The 15,191-nt window shown below is 39.0% G+C and overlaps 2 protein-coding genes and 1 long non-coding RNA gene across 5 annotated transcripts in view; 2 read left to right on the top strand and 1 right to left on the bottom strand.

Moving 5' to 3' along the window:
• ccdc33 (coiled-coil domain containing 33) overlaps positions 1-11,964 on the bottom strand; it is a 43,988-nt gene extending 32,024 nt beyond the window's left edge. For 2 of the 3 annotated variants that reach the window (XM_071203516.1, XM_034085029.2), the window contains exons 1-2: positions 11,698-11,873; positions 11,212-11,314 (exon numbers count right to left, since the gene is read on the bottom strand). The gene's annotated coding sequence lies outside the window, so the exon portion shown is untranslated. The other variant, XM_034085028.2, reaches the window with a different exon arrangement.
• On the top strand, positions 8,679-10,058 carry LOC139434000 (uncharacterized). Its single transcript, XR_011643402.1, has 3 exons — positions 8,679-9,001; positions 9,259-9,421; positions 9,788-10,058. It is a non-coding gene; the product is annotated as an uncharacterized lncRNA (long non-coding RNA).
• A 1,107-nt stretch (positions 11,965-13,071) lies between the features above and the next one.
• The window catches only part of stra6 (signaling receptor and transporter of retinol STRA6), a 16,111-nt gene continuing 13,991 nt past the window's right edge, over positions 13,072-15,191 (top strand). The window contains 1 exon segment of the mRNA XM_034084261.2: positions 13,072-13,318. The gene's annotated coding sequence lies outside the window, so the exon portion shown is untranslated.

The following is a 15,191-nucleotide window of genomic DNA, read 5'->3' as shown; positions in this document are numbered from 1 at the left end:
TATAGACAATGGGAAGAAGTAGAGAGGGACTAATTATATATTGTTATTCTTCATATTTTCGCTGTTGACAATAGGAAAAATAAACAATATTACCCGTCCTGATTCTTTCAGTGTTTTCTATATGAATACTACTATTTGAAGTTTTGTATCTGCAGGACTCACTGATAGCCTTAAAGAAATGTTTTCTTCAATGGATTGAACTTGACAAAGTGCACATTTGGACACAAACAGCCAAATCAGTACATTCCAAGAATCTGACTTTTATTCATGACAAACATGTTGTTGTACAGTTACAAAAACAGTAAGTCATTTAATAGGATTTTTGCAACATTTCTCACTGTTTGCACTATGTTGTTTGCACTATGTTATGCACTATTGATTGCAGTCATCTAAAGCAGCCAAATTCATACAATAAAAATGTATTTATTCATACACTATGTTCTGCCCATCAGTCAGTATGTAGCTAGCAGGGATTGGAATGATATCCTTCCCCTTGCCTTAGACTCTGGACATGACAAATCCCACCATTTTGGTTTTGGGAATCCACCAAAAAAAAGCTCTGAGCTGCTGCTGCTGCTGCCGGACAACAACAGCACACTAGCTCAATCTCACGGGACCGCAGACTAGTCAATAATTTACAGCAGTGCAAGAAATTCTATAAGGAGGCAGAAAGATAGTGGACAGTGAAAAAAAGCAGGGAGGAAGGGAATAGAGTAGATATGGAGGAGATTGAAGCCTAACCCCTGTTAGCCAGTGTCTGACCCAGAGCAATAAGATGTCAGCAGAGGCTTTCAGAGATCCTAGCTGTCAATCAACAAGACACTTAAGTACAGGGGAGTGGTCCATATGGAGTACAGGAGAAAAACAATCTTCCATTTTCTGTGGATAGTGTTTAACAAAGATATACATGTGACACGAGATCACATGCGGGGGAATCGGTGCGCTACAGGTATACAGGAGAATCAAGAGCGATGTTAGACAATGGAGCATTGATCTCTGCAGCTAAATGCAATTCACTGCAGAGAATATTTGCACGAGTGTTAGTTAGCAGCATGAAGACAGTATGAGGGATGATGTTGGATATTAAACTGGCCAGTAGCATGTGTACATCTGACAACAAGCCTGACAAATGACAGAGATAATGATCTACAAAAGACAAATTGAACCCAGATGATTTTACTCATGCAGGGATAAAACCTTAAGCAACTGAAATATAGTACAGTAAAAAGGTAAATCTGTGTCTTTATTATATTAAAAAGCATGTTTGATTATAATTAAGGACATTTTATTGAACAAAGGAGAAACCTGGTCAAAAAGCCCCACTTTTGTTGCTTTAATGTATCTTCTTTTTAGATTGTACGTGTAATACATAAAACCCTGATGGGGCAGATTATCTTTTTCAGTCTAAATGATCCGACATTCAATGGAAACTCACATAAGGAACACGCATGTAATGGTAGAGTGCACAATATCTCAACATGATACCACAGAATAGATGTTATATCAATGCAAGAACAAAGGCTTTTCTTACTTGAAAGCAAACAGCCTTAGGCATGTAACATCTAAATGTCGCTGCCTGCTGAATAAAAGGAGGCGTCTTACAAGGCTGCACAGCTCCTGTTCTCCAGAGACAGGAATTCCCAGCAGGTATAAGGCGGATCTTTTGTCGGGATCAGGGCACACTTTGAAATAATGACGCTCTCTTGAGTTTCTTTATCTAATATCGTCATTTGGGGTCATTTACTAAAGAAAGACAATCTGTTTCGGTGTAGTTTAACACAAGGCAAGGCAAGTTTATTTATATAGCACCTTTCAGCAGCAGGCAATTCAAGGTGCTTAACAAAAATGAAAGACTTTCAGACAAAGGCATTTAAAAACAGTAAAAGATAATAAAAGAAACATTAAAAGAAAAACAAAAAATGAAAGACATTAAGAAAATGGCATTTAAAATCAGTCATTAAAAAGAAAAGCTAATAAAATAAACATTAAAAGATAAAAGTTACAGTGCAGTCTAAGATATGAATAGTTCAATTATTTCGGTTCTTGATTTTTTATTTATTCACAGAACCTCCCTTTGGAAGTCCGAACATTTCCGTCCCGATTGTTAATTTAGACTGATTGTATTCACCATGTTATGCTCGCAATCGGACCCTCAGGAGGGTGTACTAGCCCCCTGCTCTGCTTTGCGTTCCATAACAAAGTCTTTAAGTGTTACCTGAACACCCCGTGTTACCAAAACACTATTGAACCATTCACTGTACCTGTATACCACACAGAACATTTGGAACGATGAAATACATTTATTTATCCATGATTATAATTAGCTTCAATAACAACCCTTCTGAATTGACTGCACCTTTGGGGTCTGTTAAGCAAACGGGCCCTGAAGTGCCACTATCCTTCCCCCATATGCACGCCACCTCCCCTCTCCTCACTGGGGCACGTAAATGCAAATGACAATCTGCTGCCGTACTAATTAAGGTCTGCTGTAGGTCACGTGAAAGAGAGCTGTGTGACTCCTTGAGCTCAAAGAGGCGCTTTTATTATCCAATCACACTGTGAGCAGCCTATTGAGGCAGGTAAGGGCTGTGGTGTTATGAAAAGTGTGTCATAAATCATCTTTGAAGCAGCATCTCAGACACTTGTATAAAAAAGAAGCGACATGATATATTCTGCCCTGCCCAAAGCATGCCCACAGGGGGTTTCCTCACTGGCTTATCCTCAAACCTCTCCGGGAAACGTGACTCAGTTCTCCACAGCAGTCATCCGGGGAATCAATACCATGATGTCATTGCGACAGCAGGTGGATATCAAAACCAATACTGATAATACTTCAGGGAAAGCCTAATCACAAATGCAGTAACATGATATTTGGAAGAGAAAAGTGCAAGAAAACACTACCGTTATATAAATGCAATATTTAATTTACTAATGTGCATAACTAAATAGTGCTCTCTGGGCTGAACTGCAGAAGTTACATTATATTATGCTCATACACTGTGTTTTTATTAAAAGAAACAGCACACACAGTGCAAACACAGTATCAGGAAGTGACACATTGTTTCTTTGACAATCAACTCCTGTCTTTAAGAATCACCTCTCTCTTTTATCATCTGATCCTTACTATGAAACACATCAGCTCAGATTATCTGAAAGTCATTTCAGTACAGATCTCACACACACACACACACACACACACACACACACACACACACACACACACACACACACACACACACACACACACACACACACACACACACACACACACACACACACACACACACACACACACACACACACACACACACACACACACACACACACACACACACACACACACACACACACAAATCTAAAAACGTTATACAACATTACATTAATTACTCAGGCTTCTTTCTCGTGTCAGAGCGTGTTTACCGAAACCTTATTTATGGCTGCTAGCATTCCTCCTTTAGTGCTGGATGAATACATGTCTCTTTGTTCAAAAGGTGACATGTGGAGAGCAGCCTTTTGCTAATGGAGTCTGGCGTGAGTGATCTTCGCAGGAGAGCTACGCAGTGTGACGGCACTGCAGTCTCTACGGGATTTACCGTCAGCTTCAGAGAACACCCAGATTCCCGCACGTCTGGCCATTTGGGCTGAAGTGACTTTTACAAATCATCACGGTGACCAGTTCCCTGTCTTCAAAGCTGTGACCGTAATCTATTAACAGTGACAGGAGTGATAGGAGTGGTTTTTAAACATCCAAACTTTTCACTGTACAAATCAATGCATCGTTTTCACCCTTATGTTTTATAAAGCTATTGTCAACTTATTTGAAGAGGTTGTCAAGATTCTGCATGTAGTGATACTATCTGTTGCTACATCAAGTTGTAACAAAGGCACTCCATTGTCTATATTCTGCCATACATTGTCTGACTTGTTCAGAAGTAAACTATGCTATCATCTCTGTTTTCAGATAACATGCGCTTCAGTAACACTCCTGAAAACCTGAACGTTTCATTGCTGCGGGTCAAAATCCCTCTGCTTACAAGAGACCATGTAGAAGAACAACACCTATGTTGATAAGAAACCATCTTTGCTTTGCTACAATGAATTCTGTTATGAAAGGAAAACAGATATGATTGCTTTTGTGCCCAATGGAAGAAATGTGATCCATTTCAGTGATGACCCAGAAGGCTCCATAACTATTGCTGTTGTAGGAATAATAATGAAGACTGTCCCATGTAGAGCATACACATATAATATTAACATCTCCTAAAACTGTGTTGCCTTTCTAATTTGTGTTCTGATAAGTGTTGGTCGATTTCCTCTAACTATAGTGTATTTATTTAAAAACAACAAGAAATATGGCATACAAATTGCTATAGATTTAATGTAACATTCCTCTGACACAGATGAACAAAATGGAAAGCTTTAACTTTAAACTAGTGTATTGTATTGCTTTATATAGTGAGATAATATTGTCAATCACCACATTTTCAACTAATTTTAGTCTACTTGCCATGCAAACACAAGAACACTCCATTTATAATTATAAAATGAAAATTCATGATTTAAACGCACACATGAAAATATGTAAGTCTAGCCATTATAAAGCCTCCTCGTGTAGCCTTAGAAATATCTCAACATCAGAGATAGTTTCTGTTTCTTTAAATCATAGCAGGATATTCCCCACATCTGTTGATCTCTGAGACAGGCTCTTGATTCAGCCTCGTTTCAGCAGAGACGTGTGAAAGGCAAGCGGCTCTGAACACACAGTGAGACGCGTCTGCAGCTCCAGACTATGAATACATTATTCATCAGAAAAATAGCTTGCAACGCTTTGAAAAATGGTCAGACTCGGGCCAGTGGCAGTAATAATGCTAAAGGCACGCAAAATAACCAGACATTGGATTTACGAACCGCATGAAAGGGTCACTTAAGCTTTGATTCTAGCTATGGAAAATAGACATTCATTTTTTATCAAATACATTGTTAAATGTTACTTTTTGTTTTTGAACACAGTGGTGATGAGAGCAACCAGAATCCTAAAATAAAAAGGTAGGATTTTTTACATTTAATGCTGCACTTGGCTTTTAACACAAACAGAACTCTATTGTATTTATATGATAAGAATTTCAGAAAACACACTTTACATCTCTTAAGAGAAACACTACAAACACACACACACACCAAAGCTAATTCTTGTGTCACCAGATAATAAAACCTATCAATATTTCTCTGCCCCCAATTAACTCATAGGACAATTTGGACAAATTTCATATTTTGTTTTTGTTAGGCATGCTTGGATGAAATTGCATTGCATGATTAAAAACTCTGAGATGTGTGAAATGCAAATCCCCATCAGACTGAGACGGGACATGTTGCTTAAACAGCAACATTCATATTCATAGCCCGTTTTCTGGGATAGATTGTGTGTGTGCATCATTTCAGCGCAAACTGATTACGGTGCCTTTCATTTTCCTTTTCCTAAATTAGACATTTGTTTTGTTACCCTGTGTAAGTGTAGTTTATTGGCCTTCCTTTAACACCTAAGTGATGGAATATCAATCTTAAAGAGCAAAGTACAACATAAAAACAAAGAAAGAAAATCTGATTCTCAGTAAAAAAGGTCATGAATGATATCCAAATGATTACATTTCCAACGCTCCAGTTTAAGAGGTCACAAGATAAACCTGCATCTTCTGAAAATTCAACAACAAACCAATAATCCACGTGCACATGAATTGCCAAATCCTTTAAATTAATGCTCAGACCACCCAAACACACACACACACACACACACACACACACACACACACACACACACACACACACACACACACACACACACACACACACACACACACACACACACACACACACACACACACACACACACACACACACACACACACACCATAGAGGCCATGGCAAGGACATCATCTATCACACTGACACACACAACACCCCAACATCACACAGACATCACCAACACACACACAGACATCACCAACACACACACACACACACACACACACACACACACACACACACACACACACACACACACACACACACACACACACACACACACACACACACACACACACACACACACACACACACACACACACACACACACACACACACACACACAATCTAAAAGAGCAATAAATACTCAAGCAGAGAGAATCCTTGCTCTGGTTGCTTCACAAACTGTGTGTCATGCTCTTTATCTCACTACAGAGTATGATACAGTAACATAAACCAGATAAACAGTTATTTAAATACAACAGCCACAAAATGAATTGCATCCTTGAAAAGCTTAAATGGTTCAGTATTGGGGAAACTGTCACGGAAGTATCGGTTAATTTGTAATTTCCTTGCATTATATTGTACTAGTTAATATTTGTCCACCACTATTTATACACATTAAAATAATAATAAACCGGCAAGTCACACAACACACACAGCTGTGATGTCTAGTAAGTATTTATCCTGTAAAACATTTGATGTTAGCTGTCTTTTAAGATAAACAGATCATGAAAATCAAATCAAATTCTTGAGTGTGTGCCGTGTGTTTGCCAAGGTTCTCCGAGCGGTTATATAAAGAGGATTATTACACAGAAACTCAAACACGACCCTGCCTCAGTGCCATAAATCCAGGCGGCCTGTCAGGCGGTCGCAGCAGGAACGTGACGGACTGAGCGATGCACACCGGCGTGTCTGCGGCAAAGTGATCATGACCACTTTAATAACTATCAGGAAGATTTGTACTTGTCACAGGCTCCTTAGATATAACATCCCATTCTCCGTGCTCATAAGCTGGGAAATAAATCTTTCACTCCCCGGCTTACTACAATAACAGCAATATATCAAAACAGAAACGACCCGTGGGACTGAAATTGATTTCCTTTTTTTTCTAGTGCTCGTTTAAATTCAATCAACTTTAGATGTCAAAATGCAATATCTACGACAGATTATTAAAATCCATTAGAAATCAGAGAGCTATCTGGACCTAAAAAATCAGTATCAACTGTATTGCTGTTTATGCCAACATTGTAATTCCCCAAAAATGTAGATCATTTATTTGTTTGCCTATGAAGCTCCACCTTCATATTGCTTCTTTAAGAGGGGTGATGTTTTGGTTCCAACTGACAATGGCTATAAGGAAAATTACCCTTTATTTCTTTTTTTATTCAAAATCACAAGATGTCAACATTCAAAAACCAACGACACCAAAAGCAACAGCAAAAGTGGCCAATCTCGAGGTTTCAAAACTGTCTTCCACAAACCAACGAGTCACAAAACAGTTGCTTCATCCACTTACTTTATTCATTATAAACTTCCAACTCTCTGATCGGATTAACAAACTTTACAGGACACAGGGATCTGCCAAATGTGGACAAATAGTCAGATTTTATAAATCTTTATCAGTACATAATTAATATAGTATGGGCTTGTTGAAAAAAGTGTTTCTTGTATTAGTCAGTAAAGCATTAGAAGTTGACAGCATGTCTCCTAGCAACACCGGGCCTCAGATGTCGGTCAACTGAACACCCGCCCCCAAAGGCCTGAACTTAAACATTTTTACAACAAATATGTCTGAAATCGGTTTTAGCCTCTTATATGCAGCTTCATTGTAGATCCTTACACCAAAAGTGAGAAGAATTTAGATCTGTCTTCATCTTGAAAACGACAACACATTTGTGATTTTCCTGTATAAATGTACAGTTAAATTTAAATGTCATACTATCCCATCTAAACTAGAATGTAAACAACAATGATACAACAATGTAAACAGTACACATGGACTCATATTTACCCATGGCCCTGTGCCAAAGTGTAAATTATGAATTAAACATCCTGATGTAAATCCAAGCTGTTTTAAACCAAGCCAAATGTGTAGAGCGGGATGGGGTGTGCTGGAATATGCTTACACTGACTGAAATTGTACTGAAATGTACAACTGGCCGACACAATTCAACTTCATTATAGCTGTCAACAGAGATAAGCAGTTCTTTCATGTCCGCTCAAATGTAGATTTTCTTCCACCTCGAACACACGCAAATCCAATTATGATCTAATTGAGTGTTACAAGGCTCATTGATTATGACAGAGGCAGTGCAGCAGACTGAGCCGGAGAAAAATATCCCCAGTAATTAGCCCCCTGCACCCAGGAGGCCTTCAGCAGGCATGATTTAATAGTACTGAGGCAATAGTTCTCGATATTACTCAATTTGAATTGACTTGACCAACAATGAAATGCCAGGATTTCAAAGCAGATACACTTGCATCTTAAATTAAAGCTAGACTGCGTTTTGAAAACTATTACAAGCTCTGAAGTATAGTTCTAATAATGTCTATTAGACTATTTCATTGTTCTCTGTATAAAGAAAGCTGTGTTGGCGGATTGCTAACTCAGTTTTCAAAAGAGAAACCGGAATCAGCTGGTTAATAATTATGATGATGTGTTTTTCCTCATGGCACTTATGGCGCATTTCCACTGCAGCGGGTAGCCCCGTTTAAGCGTCCTGGACCGTCCTCAAGCGGCCAGGCCAGTTTTTGGTAGCATTTCCATATAGCCTAGTACCGGCTAGCGGGTACTTTTTCTCTCTTTTTCCGGCCCCATAAAATCGTGGTTCTATCAGACCAGGCCAGGGCTGTGACGTCAACACTCGACTGCTGATTGGTCAGAGAGAATCGTCACAAGATCGCGCGCGAGATCATCCCTCGCGTCACATGTATATCAAGAAGCAAGCTTGCAGCATTTTGTAAACGGAGGAGCTACAAAAATGGCAACGTCGAAGAAAAGCACACCGTGGTCGACCGAGGAGGTGACGACGTTCCTACATCTCATTGGGGATGATAAAATCCAGCGGGAGCTCGACGGAACAACGCGAAATGTGAAAGTGTTCCAGGATGTCTCTGCACAGATGTCCGAGCGCGGATTTTCGAGGACTTTCCTGCGATGTAGGGAAAACGGCAACGGCTTTACTGGAGTCCCTGCAAGGTACGCTCACTTCTAACAAAGAAGTCTATTTTATCCTTACATTAATGTTCGACAACCTGTGCTTTTATGGAGCTCCGAAGAGCTACATAGCTAGCTAAGGCAGATAGCCTAGGCAGATAGCCTTAGCTAGAGCTATTGTTTGCTAACACCATATGTGCCATTGTTTACGTTCAGTTTTTCTTTTCTATAGTTGTTGTTGCTATTTAGTATTGTGCTGCAGTAGTTTGTGGAATTAACAAGTCATTTTGCTGTTCTAGATGATTACATTGGGACTCGTGAGGAGGAACATTCCCGAACAACGGGTGATGGCGGTTCCGTCCACATCGTCATTGAATCCAGAACGGACCCCAGCCGAAGAATCGACACCGACTCAACCACCAACACCGAGTGCCATCACGACACCGCAGCGTGTGGTTCTAGGTAAGAAATAGAAATGGCCAAACGACTGGAATTGTGTTTTGTTTTTTTAAACCTTGGATCATCCATCGTCAGTAATTAAAATAAGCTATACCACTGTGTGGACATGCTCTGTTACAAGTAAAGTCTTAGCTAGTAAGCAGCTAGTACAGTTGTGTGTGACATCCTATCATATATTTATATTCATTATCAACAGGCTGGACATAATGTGATTCACTTTCACAATCATTGTAAACATCTAGGGCCAGAACTTTCTTTAGTTCACCTTACTGTTGTTCTGTTTATACATGTTATTCTTATATCCTTGTGTGACCTGTACCTGTCCTGTGTGTTTTCCTTATTGCTAATTATTATCTTATTGTCACCCAGGCAAGAGGAAACGAGGAGGAGAGGATCGGGCCCAGCAGGAACGGCACCATGACTGGGCAGCCGACTGGCCCGCGCTCCCTGATACTTCAAAAAACCTTAATAGTTATTGTACATATTATATATTTTTTATCTAGTTAATTTTTAAATGCAACATTTGTACTTCCTTGTTTATTTATTTTCTTTAAAATGTTCATTTTATATTTACAATTCCATGTATATTTATGCTGGCTGCAATACAGTTTTACATTTTTTATTTGTATTGTTTAATGGCATGCCTTTTTGATACAACATTTGTATTTTTATACTGCCATCAATAAAGTACTTCTTTGACTTATCTTATCTCTTGTTGATAATGAATGGCACCCAACAGAAACAAATCATAAACATACATGAATTTATAAAGCAATAACAAACATCAGTTAGGAAAAAGCCCCTTACTTTTAAGAGATTTAAAGCAAGAAATTGAGTTTGCTAGCTTGAGGTCCTACTCTAAAACATTATTACATGTTTATTTTGTAATGGTTTTAAGAATACATGATAAATACATAATACATGTAGAAATTGCTCAATTGTAATACCCTCGTTCTACTAGACTCAAACAACACATTCCTTATATATTTCAAAGACGAGAGAACAAAATAAACCTATAACCCATTCAAGCAAGCTTTTAACATGTCTAGAAGAAATATTGAGGTTATATTTAATATATTATTTTATGTTGTGGATACTTTAGTCTCCATCCATGTTTACAATTGTCCACACTATTTTACACTTGCATTTATGAATATAGTGTTGCCGTGTTTTACACTTTAGTATTTATGTTTATAGTTAGCTTTGATATTCGCTTAATTGATTAGAAAGATTTTCTTTTCATGATCTGATATTTCCTCAAATGTTATTATGGGGCAGTACTTACTGGTGCTTGAATTTCAAATATTCAATTCAGATAATATTTGTTTAAAACATTTGACAAACACATGTATATGGAAAAAAAAAGGATTTATTTATGTTCAATGCAATGAATACAATACAATGCTTGCTGTGATCACTTTCCTTCTTGCTGTGATAACAAGCCACACACCAAGAAACAAGTAAACGATCGCTTCCACATCCTCCATTGTTGTGTGTGTTTTGTGAGTTGTGTCGCATTGAAGATGACGCCACTGCAGTTTTACCCAGCGTCGCTCCGCCCCAAAAGCTGATCGCCCCGCCTACACTGCGTTGCTACCCCAGGTCCTAAACTGTAATGGAAATGCGCCACGGCCTCGGCCGGCCAGCGAGGCAGCCCGAGGCCTGAGCGAGGACGCTTAGGGACGCTTAAACGGGGCTACCCCGTTGCAGTGGAAATGCGCCATTAGCTTCCTCAAGAGTTATTTTGAGTCCATATACCAAAATGCTGGGAAACAGCAATAGGATGTACTCACTTAAGTCATGAGCAGATGATCTTTGGTTGCTGTGTGGAGGAACTCTTGATAACGGATAAAAGCTTGCACTTGAGATTCCTACTCCAGTGTCCCTGGCAGGAAGCTAGAAAAAGAGAAGAATAACAAACAGGTCTTAGATTCAAACTATTGGACACACCAGCTCTGTAACCCCTAAGGGTAAATCCTAAAATACAAATTGTTGTGTTACGATGAACATAAACAGAATCTAATTTGAATAGAGACACTGTTGCACTAATGAGACAGTATAAAATGCTATTGCAGGACACCAATGTGAACAAATTGTTGATATAATGATGCCAATTTTAAGAGCGACATTTTTACTGCTCACTATTACTGGAGCTGGATTTGAGGGAATGAGATTGTGAGTTTTGTTGTGAAACTCACAGCTGTGTTTTAGCTGTGTCTTAATGTTATTTGTTAACAGCTTAATAGACAGTTGCAGTAAAGCCAAAATAGTTTTCTCACCAGCTAGAACATCGATCTCTTGATCTGATCCCCTCACAAGCACAGCTTCTGCATTCAGATGATGATTCCTCTTCTTACAGAACAGAAGAAACACAAACACATGTAAATAAAGAAATCTTAAAATCAAAAAATCGATGATAAAGATAAGGACAAATCCGTTTTTTGTGATGGTGCAAACCTAACCCATGCTGGTCTGCACAATGATGTTCAGTGCATCAAGAATTGGGCTTAAAGAAGTCTCCACCAGAAGGTTGCACAGTGTGTACCAGAAATGTTCCATTGTTGAACTTTAGAGTCCCGTTCTCAGCCTTCTTATATTACACCGTGGTGTGAATCCCTTGTTGTAAAAAAACTCCAGTAAAATCAGAATTATGTGTCAGTAAAGTCAATATTTTCTTTGTCGATGCAATTATGGCAGGAACAATCCCCTCTTTGACCTGAAATGTCAACAGAGCAATACAAACCAGCAGGTTGTCACAATTTCATGGAGTACAAATAACATTCACAGCATAACTTGATAGATAATTTCACAAGCCTATAATATTTGTCATAAAAAAAAAGTTTTGCTTAAAATCTCATAAATCATATATTACTACGGAGCCTCGTACTACGGAGCCCCCTAGGAGACATGGAGAAGAAAAAAAAAATTTGAAAAAAAAAAAAAAATTATGTTTTGCGAGATATCGCAAAACCCCTTTGCGAGATCTCGCATTACTTTTGCGAGATCTCGCATTACTTTTGCGAGATCTCGCAAAACCCCGTTGCAATTTGTAGACGGTCCCTAAGCACTCCTCTCCTTCCTCCAGCTGCAGATTGTGACCAATTCTTGATGTTTAGCTCGGATGACGGCGCGTATCGAACTGTTCTGATAAAAACGACTCTGTGCTCGTTGTCTACCTTGATATGATTGTAAAGTCATGTTGTTTGTATTTTTACAACGTTATGTTCATGAGTTATTGATCCGCGAAATTCGAATCTGTCAATAACTCAGCTCAGAGGAACGTGCATGTCCCCTCGCTCTGAGTGTTTTCTTGAGGTGTCTTCACTTATGTGAAACCCTTTTATATACAGTCTATGTGTGAAACCCGTGCCTATTGCCAAGCACTGATGTTATATCTTTATATTTAAGGCCAAGCTCAAAGTAAAATCGATGAACCACTCAATTGTTGTGGTTTCTGTGTTGCCGTAGCAGCCGAACTGACCAGGAAGTACTAAATGAAAAGTATTGCGAGATCTCGCAAAGGTTTTGCGATATCTCGCAAAACATTTTTTTTTTTTGGTTCAAATAATTTTCTTCTCCATGTCCCCTAGGGGGCTCCGTATATTACAAACATCCAGTTTTCTTAGTCTTGCATACAACTTGACCCCATTAGTCACCTCTACATGTTTCACAATGATTTCTCAGTTAGCTTGCAGTAGCACGTTTATGGTTCATAAACAACAAGATAGAGATGGGTCAAAGTCCCAACCATACTACATTTGAAGTGTCCGGAAAAAAGAGAAGTTGCACTTGAGATTGTTGTTTCTATATGGGAATATTGATCTCCTCTGAGGTGGATGTAAAGTGAAAAGAGATTTAAACTCAAGTCATTTGAAGTTCTCCAAGCCAGGAGAGCACAAGGTAAGATGTTCAACTATAGAGCATCGTGTATGCTTTAGTGTGCATGTGTGGGGTAGTTAGTGCTAGAAATGGTCAAGTAGGCCTGAAATGCAGCCTTGGCGCAGTATTTTAGTTTTGGCGCTTCATACAACGAACTGCTGGTGCTTGCAGTCCTGCTTTGACTTTACTCCACCTTGCACGCCCACATGGCGCTGCAGCACACCTGCAGGCGGTCGGTAAGTAGCCTAGCATCACAAAGTGCAGAAAACTGATTAGCCTGTGGTGCTCATATTAAAATAAACTCACAGTAAAACATCCATGATGTATGTTTCCCTTCGGAAGTGCGCGTCGGTCAATCATATAGCTACGCGTAAAATACACATTTAATTCGCAGCGTCCTATAGTCCTGCAGGCCTCCACGAGAAACAGAGGCACAGGTGACTCAGTTACCTGCCGTGGCTCTCAGGCTGAAAGTCTCTTTGTTGTCAGAAGATCAAACTCAGCTTCAAAGGGAGGAAATGTGTCCACGATGTCTGTGTGAAACAAAATCCAGAGGACCCAGCTGCAGCTGCCTCCACAGACAGCATGCTCAGCTGTGGGAAGTAAAATAATGTCTGCGAATAAAATTGAGTGTCATTTAATTCAATCATTTAACAGACAAATGTTTCAATGTATGACAAAAAGTGATTTCCCTAAGAAGCGTTTGCGTTCCTCACAGTGAATTAAAGTCAGTATGAAAAGAGCGAATCTACAGAAAATGTAGGCCTAAGTTGTTTTAGAAGTAGGCCTACTAATAGTCATGGAGGGGTCGGATAAAACCTTTAAAGGGAGATTTAGCATTTTTTATATCTATGCATTATATTTTATATTGTAATGTATTTTTTAAGCACTGAGGTTGGTATGTCTTAACTGGGTCTCTTAAACTTCTAACTACTTTGTGTGTGCTTGACTTGTCACCGTTGATGGTGTTTCTGTTTGAATAGTTAGCAATGGATTAGTAAATCAATTATATTTGTTTTCACAAGGCTCATGCTTAATATATTTCCAACCAAAAGGCTTTAAAGCCGACTTCCTAAACCTGAGACAAGTGAACTGTCTGGTTAAATCAAAGTTGGGCTCTCTGATGTAATTATAACTGTTCAAAGCATTCTTTGTTCAGTGACCCTTTTATTTGCAGGGCTGCTTTTTCTTTGGGAACACATTTGATTTGGTGGCTTACTTGAGAAACTGTTTTCTCAGGAGTGTTAGGAGGAAAGTTGTGTTGTTTTTTTAAAGTTGTGTGACTGTAATCCCGGCCTAATGAGTGTATGCTGACATGGAGGCAGTGTTGCAAAACGGACTTAGTCTCACCCGGCTGCAGCTGAATGCAGGAATCTCTGCAGACTTATTATAGATGTGTACAGCCCTCTGTATATATATTTGTGCATATAAAAACATAGGAATGTCATTGCATTGGCTGATGCCTTATTTAACTTGTTGCAAAATTACTTGAGCTACTGTAGGTGTTGCAATGACCCTTGACCTCATCCTGTCTGATTAGCACTCACATTCTTGTGCTTTACTAACGTTGGAGGCTCTTTGTGATAATCTTGCCAGACTTTATGACTGTTTTATCTCATACATTTTCTTGAGTTCAATAGGAAAATAACTGCTTATCAAAAATATGTAACGGAAATTAACCCAAGAAAAAAAAAAAAATGTTGGTGAACAATGTGCTGCTGGACTTTGATTAATATATAACAGACATTTGTCATGACTCAAGAGCTGGGTTTCTTCTCAGGCCAAGACCCAAGGATGAGAACAGCTGGGTCACACTGACATAAGACATGTTGACAAACTCCAATAATTTTAAACAGTTGAAACCAAAAAGGTTGAAAAATCTGCAAATCCTCAT

The sequence above is a fragment of the Pseudochaenichthys georgianus genome, chromosome 6 (assembly GCF_902827115.2).
Source record: "Pseudochaenichthys georgianus chromosome 6, fPseGeo1.2, whole genome shotgun sequence".
NCBI lineage: Eukaryota > Metazoa > Chordata > Actinopteri > Perciformes > Channichthyidae > Pseudochaenichthys > Pseudochaenichthys georgianus.
The sequence above is the reverse complement of the archived record's forward strand: the minus strand, read 5'-3'. Positions and strand labels throughout refer to the sequence as shown.